We start from the raw sequence: 8,573 nt of genomic DNA, 5'->3' as shown, positions 1-8,573 counted from the left end.
GTGGTGTGAGCTGTGAGGAGGATGTTAAGAGGCTGCAGGGTGACTTGGACAGGTTAAGTGAGTGGCCAAACGCATGGCAGATGCAGTATAATGTGGATAAATGTGAGGTTATCCATTTTGATGGCAAAAACATGAAGGCAGAATATTATCTGAATGGTGGCAGATTAGGAAAAGGGGAGGTGCAATAAGTCATGGTACATCAGTCATTGAAAGTTGGCATGCAGGTGCAGCAGGCGGTCAAGAAGGCAAATGGTATGTTGGCCTTCATAGCTAGGGAATTTGAGTATAGGAGCAGGGAGGTCTTACTGCAGTTGTTCAGGACCTTAGTGAGGCCTCACTTGGAATATTGTGTTCAGTTTTGGTCTCCTAATCTGAGGAGTTCTTGCTATTGAGTGAGTGCAGCGAAGGTTCACCAGACTGATTCCCGGGATGGCAGGACTGACATATGAGGAGAGACTGGATTGACTGGGCCTGTATTCACTGGAGTTCAGAAGGATGAGAGGGGATCTCATAGAAACATATAAAATTCTGACGGGACTGGACAGGTTGGATGCAGGAAGAATGTTCCCGATGTTGGGGAAGTCCAGAACCAGGGGACATAGTCTGAGGATAAGGGGTAAGCCATTTAGGACTGAGATGAGGAGAAACTTCTTCACTCAGAGAGTTGTTAACCTGTGGAATTCCCTACCACAGAGAGTTGTTGATGCCAGTTCATTGGATATATTCAAGAGGGAGTTAGATATGGCCCTTATGGCTAAAGGGATCAAGGGGTATGGAGAGAAAGCAGGAAAGGGGTACTGAGGTGAATGATCAGCCATAATCTTATTGAATGGTGGTGCAGGCTCGAAGGACCGAATGGCCTACTCCTGCACCTATTTTCTATGTTTCTATGTTTCTATGATTAGTCAACAACACAATTATTGTATCATGTGATTACCAGGATAGTAGAAAATGAGCTGAATTGACCTTGGTCTTTTCTCATCTCGCAATTTCTATGTTACTAACTAACCTACTCTGTAGCCCCTGACAATACTGCTTCCTGCAAGAGAGCATTTAGGTAACCTCACGCCCTATACTATGTGACAATATTTCATAAAGATCTTTTTTATTCAACATGGTATGGTTAAAACAATAATTGAATCAAAGCACAAAATTCCATCATCTTTCAATAAACTAAAGAAAAGTTGTCTGCACATCAAATACAATAGGATACAGATTTCTGTCCAAGCTTCCCACATAGAGAGATCTCAAATCCAACCAGGAGAGAGATACCATTGGAGGTGTGATGGAGGAATATTTTAGCCTGAAGTTAGCTATTTGCTGTTGTGCACATTCTGTGTACATTCTAGTGGCCACTTACAGAGCAGCATTACCAGGCCAGGTTTCTTGCCCAACATTTTGGGTGGGGAACGGTGATATATGACACAGGAACAGCCTAAAGTGAAAATCCACATAGAAAAGAATGCACACAGAAAATGTTGATATATTGTACAAGAGCAACATAAGGTATGAATGTGTAGGGGTTAAAAGGAGGCTTCTCTCCTTCAAGGTGGACTAACTGATATAGTTAATCGACATCTCGCCCTTCCTCCACTGTATAACGACCACGGAAGTGAACACACGAAATCCCAGGTTCAACCGGCTTTTATTACGGCTTTTATTGCAAGGGAAGGTTCAGTCATGGAACCTTCAAAATACAAGAGTTTTCAAGCATAACTTATACAGGTTTTGGAGAGGAGCTATCCTCCTACAAAATCATCGATAGGTGTATTGTTATCAGAGAAGTTACATTGATTTGTCGACTCTTATCCAACGGGCTCTGAGTGGTACATGCAACTGTCCATCTCTCATCATTGTTTTGTTCCATTTTGCTCTCTACCCCAGTCTATCCGACGCCTAGTGTGGTTTGTACTGGCTTCTTTGGGCCCAAGTTTCGGCATCAGGTTAAAACGGCGCACCTCCGAGACTTACGTGACGTGTCTGGGCTCGAAGGTGCGCCGGAATATTTTGCTGCAATTCTCCGGTCCTCCTGGACCGTGGCGTGGCGTGGCGCAGCGCAGTCTTCCTGGGGCGGAGCAAGCTGCAGGTGGGCGGGGCTAAGCCACTGCATGTCTGAAGACTGCCGGCTTCGTTGCGCGTGCGCGTTGCAACGTGCGCGCCTGCGCAATGGCTCAGCAGGGCGTTTTTCCCCAGTCTGTTTCAGAATGGTGTGGGTACCGGGGAGGGACGGAGGAGCGTAGAAAGAGAGCACTGGGGAGGTGATCGATGAGAGGGAAACATGGGGAAGTGATCGGTGGGGGAGAAACATGGGAAGGGCTGGAGAAGCGAGGCAAGGGATGGAGGAGCGAGGCAAGGGATGGAGGAGCGAGGCAAGGGATGGAGGAGCGTGGCAAGGGATGGAGGAGCGAGGCAAGGGCTGGAGGAGCGAGGCAAGAGATGGAGGAGGGAGGCAAGGGATGGAGGAGCGTGGCAAGGGATGGAGGAGCGAGGCAAGGGATGGAGGAGCGAGGCAAGAGATGGAGGAGGGAGGCAAGGGATGGAGGAGCATGGCAAGGGATGGAGGAGCGAGGCAAGGGATGGAGGAGCGAGGCAATGGATGGAGGAGGGAGGCAAGAGATGGAGGAGGGAGGCAAGGGATGGAGGAGCGTGGCAAGGGATGGAGGAGGGAGGCAAGGGATGGAGGAGCGAGGCAAGAGATGGAGGAGGGAGGCAAGGGATGGAGGAGCGTGGCAAGGGATGGAGGAGGGAGGCAAGGGATGGAGGAGCATGGCAAGGGATGGAGGAGCGTGGCAAGGGATGGAGGAGGGAGGCAATGGATGGAGGAGCAAGGCAAGAGATGGAGGAGGGAGGCAAGGGATGGAGGAGCGTGGCAAGGGATGGAGGAGGGAGGCAAGGGATGGAGGAGCGAGGCAATGGATGGAGGAGCGAGGCAAGGGATGGAGGAGCGTGGCAAGGGATGGAGGAGCGAGGCAAGGGATGGAGGAGCGAGGCAAGGGATGGAGGAGGGAGGCAAGGGATGGAGGAACATGGCAAGGGATGGAGGAGCGAGGCAAGGGATGGAGGAGCGAGGCAAGGGATGGAGGAGTGTGGGTTGGGGGGCACTCAAAATGATCGAAGGGCCGGAGGAGAGAGCAGGGGTGCCTCCGTCCAGCCTCCCCCCCCCGCGGTCAGCCCCTCACACCCCCCTCCCCACGTTCCGCCCCACAGCCCCCCCCGCGTTCAGCCATTCCACCCCGCCACACCCCCCTCCACACACCGCCCCCCCCACACACCCACCCCACACACCCCCACCACACCCTCCCCATCTCACACCATTCCCGCCACCACACCCCCATCCCCCCCACACACCCCCCCAACACACCCCCACCCCCCCACACACACCCCACTCCCCCCAACACCCCCCCACACACCGCCCCCCCACACACCCCCACCCCCCCACACACCCCCCACTCCCCCCAACACCCCCCCCACACACCCCCCACACCCCCCCCCACACACCCCCACACTCTCACCACCATCCCCACACCACCCCCCCAACCCACACCACCCCACACCATCCCCCCCCCACATGCACCCTATCCCCCCCCGCCAATGCCCCCACACACCCCCCACCCCTCACTGTCAAATACAGAGAGAGAGAGACACTGACAGAAACACTTTCCCTTCACATAAAGATAGGACTTCTATTTTTTTATTTTTTATTGATTGGTTGCTTATTACTTTGGTCTTGGAGCTTTCGGTGCAGGGTTCCTTCTATTTTTTATTAATTAATTGCTTATTACTTTTTGTGCTTCGTAAATGTACTGCTTTGTTTTGTGCTTACTGCTTTAAATGTATTTTGCTTCTTTAATGTTGTTATGAAGGTGTTTATGGAAAATCCTCTAACTTCCCTCCCCCCCTGTTGTGATGTTGATGTGTCCTTTGTGTTTAATGCTTCCCACCCCCCCCCCACCGCGCCCCCCCCCCCCACCCCCCCGTCTCTGGCTGTGCCTGCACTAAACTTAACTCTAGGTAAGGTTTTTCAGAACTTACAAAAGTGGATACTTACTCCATCCTAAGTTAGTTTGTAGTAAGTTTTCACTGCCGAAACTTGCAAAACAGGCCTGAATGGCTGGACACACCCACTTTTGAAAAAAAAATACCTTACCTAAAGCCAACCTAAACTAACTCACTAGAACTGGAGCAAACTATTATCCGAGAATTGCAATTTCTAACATATTCCAAACTAAACTAGTTGCTCCAAAAAACTAGGGGCAACTCCACCCGAAACTTGGGCCTATCTCTTGCTCAGGGACTTCTGATCAACAACTGCTAATTTTGCTGTTTAAGTATTACAAAGGTTATGGATTTAGTTTAATGCGTTATACATTTGTGCTATACCTACATTTGCAAGTGTTACATACATAGGCAATTATACAGATCCTCTTAATACTGATAAGTTCACTACGTTCAGCGTAATTCTGACCACCTATTTGCAACTCTTACAATTTATCCCTTATAATTCCCCTCTAATGGCCCTTGGCTATATGACCAAGATAGGCCATTTCCCAATTAATCCCTCACGGGTGAGCTTCCAGGGTTGTCCTTTCGCTTGGGTAGCGCTACTTCCAGAGCTGCAGGATCTACCTGTTGGCTTTCCCATCAAGGTTATACTAAGTAAGTCCTTTCTGCCCGACTGTCCGATTACCCTTTATTCAATGTTTTAACTATAGTCCTGGCTAGGGCCTGCCTCTTATGTCATTTACATCTTTTTACAGGATAATACTAGCAAGATAAGTTCCCTTGCATTACAACCAGTACATTTAGTCCAGCATAGTTCGTGTATAAGTCCTTTTTAGCCAACATTTTCTCAGTGTTTGAATTATGCCCCGCCTGGGGTATCTCTGTTTCTTCTATTTTTCCTCCACTTGGGGTCTTCTCTATTCTGCCGAATTTCTGCCCCGCCTGGGGTATCCTCTATGTCGTCGAATGGTGTCCAATTCAGTCGAGATTGTTCCTCTTTCAGTTCAAGTATCAGTTTTCCTTGTGGCCCGATGGCCTTCGCATAACCTCCTCAGGTAATGTCTGTTGTGTATGGAGAAAGAGTCAGACTGAACCCTGTGAGCTCAAAGTAAAGTGTGACCTTAGTTTTTTATTGCAGGTCTCCAGAGTGCCTCTCCAGCCTGTGAGGCCTCCTTAAATACCTGTGCTCCCAAGGGATTATGGATCCCTTGGGATTCCAGGGGATGAGCCTTCTGGTGGCTGTACAGAGTAAATACAAGTTCACTTATACAACAATGTCCATCATTGTCCCATCGATCTTTCCTCCTTTAGTTCAGGGGTTATAATAACCCCGTTTATATCTGTCTCGTCAAGCGGAGTAAATCAGAAGTCAATATCTATAATGCTGCATGAGGTGTTCCTTTCTTTATTTCAGTTGCCGTGATGCTCACACATCAATCTCCATTTCCTCGAGGAACAGCGATAATTTTGTAGTCCTGTGTTAGGCAGGTGATACTCAAGGTGCACCCGTCCACTTGGTCATATCCACAGTCATCTTTGATCATTCTTAGTGGATCTCGATATAAAGCAACTTGGTTAGTTTTATAACAATCATCTATGCTGAGACTCTTAGTACTATTGTTCTCTTCAGTTACATTTCTGGTTTTCAGGGTACCGCACGTGAGTTTGATTCCTTATTTCTCCTACATTGTTTTGTATAGAGGATCTCCTTTTGTCACATCATACTGTGGTATGGATAATACAAAACCTATTATATTTAAATCTCCGGTTACACATCTGGCCTTTGGGACCCAAGTATGACTGTTTCTCCGCACCTCGCAGGCATGAGACATGTTTTTGTCCAAGGTCCAGTTGGTAAATACATCAAGTGTTATCCAATCCGGCACCTTTCCATTCTGAAGCTGCTCTAGGTTATGTTGTATTCCACTGGGCAAACATGGTCCATATCCTGTACATACTAGTTCTGTCTGTATGGTTTTACTCAAGTTTCGTTCTGTTCTATTTATCGAATTTATAGTTCTGGCATGGTCTCGCAATGTGTGGGCCACTTGTAATAATTACCTTTCTGCGCCATTATCCAGTTGTGCCTGTATCTTTTCATTATCCTCATCCCTTTCCAGCAATCCCTGTAAGGTTCGTGTTAGGGCGTTAACTCGATTATCTATCATGTGTAGGTCTATAATGTTTACCGTCACAACTCCCGCCGTGTATCCCGCCACGTACCATTTCTAGTATCACTCTTTTTCCCCAGTCCTATTTTTTACCTGACCCTCTTTCCACAGTAAACTTCATGGTTTTTGATTCAGTGATTCAGGACCTTTAAGTGCTCGCAGGGTCAGGTTTCTATACAGGCTTATAGTGTTTCACCTGTAGAAGTTGGGGGTGGTTATAGTGTTTAAATTTAGAAATACAGTAATTCTTTGCTGACGTACCCCGAAGTGTATCTTATCCTTGGTCTGCCTTATCAATCCCCCTTTTGCTCCAGCGTTCATAGTTGGACACGTTTGTGGCGCTGGGTGATGGTCGGGGCCCTGGTAGAGCTTACTGTTGCTAAAGTAGTGGGTGGGGCCGTGTTGTTGGGTCTATCTCGGGAGATATCCCTCCACCACCATTCATAGATGTTCAGTAAAATCTGCACCCCCTTCCCCCGGGTGTAGTATCTCTGTCCCTCCCAATTATAAAACACACGGCGGTCTTATTCCCACTAATTATTGGTCCTGTATTACTGGCCCATCCCCAATGTTGTTTTGTTTCCATGTTACGTTGTTTTATGCCCGTTATTTAAGTCTACTGTTGCTCCGTGTGTCACTATCAGTGTTTTTGATTCTTTTTAAACTAATGTCGACCGAGTCCCTGTAATACAGGCCTTGTCGTCCCTCAGCCTGTTGTCCTTGATATGAAGCTGCATTACTCCACGTTGTTTCCACGAGCACTAGAGTCCTGCAAAAAATAATTATTTCCCAGTCGTCATTGGTTAGTTAATGACCATGCTTTTTTAATTGGATCGAGTGTTTCCACTTTTACATAGAAACATAGAAACATAGAAAATAGGTGCAGGAGTAGGCCATTCGGCCCTTCTAGCCTGCACCGCCATTCAATGAGTTCATGGCTGAACATTCAACTTCAGTACCCCATTCCTGCTTTCTCGCCATACCCCTTGATCCCCCGAGTAGTAAGGACCTCATCTAACTCCTTTTTGAATATATTTAGTGAATTGGCCTCAACAACTTTCTGTGGTAGAGAATTCCACAGGTTCACCACTCTCTGGGTGAAGAAGTTCCTCCGCATCTCGGTCCTAAATGGCTTACCCCTTATCCTTAGACTGTGACCTCTGGTTCTGGACTTCCCCAACATTGGGAACATTCTTCCTGCATCTAACCTGTCTAACCCCGTCAGAATTTTAAATGTTTCTATGAGGTCCCCTCTCATTCTTCTGAACTCCAGTGAATACAAGCCCAGTTGATCCAGTCTTTCTTGATAGGTCAGTCCCGCCATCCCGGGAATCATTCTGGTGAACCTTCGCTGCACTCCCTCAATAGCAAGAATGTCCTTCCTCAAGTTAGGAGACCAAAACTGTACACAATACTCCAGGTGTGGTCTCACCAATGCCCTGTACAACTGTAGCAACACCTCCCTGCCCCTGTACTCAAATCCCCTTGCTATGAAGGCCAACATGCCATTTGCTTTCTTAACCGCCTGCTGCACCTGCATGCCAACCTTCAATGACTGATGTACCATGACACCCAGGTCTCTTTGCACCTCCCCTTTTCCTAATCTGTCACCATTCAGATAATAGTCTGTCTCTCTGTTTTTACCACCAAAGTGGATAACCTCACATTTATCCACATTATATTTCATCTGCCATGCATTTTCCCACTCACCTAACCTATCCAAGTCGCTCTGCAGCCTCACAGCATCCTCCTCGCAGCTCACACTGCCACCCAACTTAGTATCATCCGCAAATTTGGAGATACTACATTTAATCCCCTCATCTAAATCATTAATGTACAGTGTAAACAGCTGGGGCCCCAGCACAGAACCTTGCGGTACCCCACTAGTCACTGCCTGCCATTCTGAAAAGTACCCATTTACTCCTACTCTTTGCTTCCTGTCTGACAACCAGTTCTCAATCCATGTCAGTACACTACCCCCAATCCCATGTGCTCTAACTTTGCACATCAATCTCTTGTGTGGGACCTTGTCGAACGCCTTCTGAAAGTCCAAATATACCACATCAACTGGTTCTCCCTTATCCACTCTACTGGAAACATCCTCAAAAAATTCCAGAAGATTTGTCAAGCATGATTTCCCTTTCACAAATCCATGTGACTTGGACCTATCATGTCACCTCTTTCCAAATGCACTGCTATGACATCCTTAATAATTGATTCCATCATTTTACACACTACCGATGTCAGGCTGACCGGTCTATAATTCCCTGTTTTCTCTCTCCCTCCTTTTTTAAAAAGTGGGGTTACATTGGCTACCCTCCACTCCATAGGAACTGATCCAGAGTCAATGGAATGTTGGAAAATGACTGTCAACGCATCCACTATTTCCAAGGCCACCTC

This window comes from Pristiophorus japonicus, chromosome 10, assembly GCF_044704955.1.
Source record: "Pristiophorus japonicus isolate sPriJap1 chromosome 10, sPriJap1.hap1, whole genome shotgun sequence".
In the NCBI taxonomy this organism is placed as follows: domain Eukaryota; kingdom Metazoa; phylum Chordata; class Chondrichthyes; family Pristiophoridae; genus Pristiophorus; species Pristiophorus japonicus.
Note: the sequence above shows the minus strand (reverse complement) of the source record.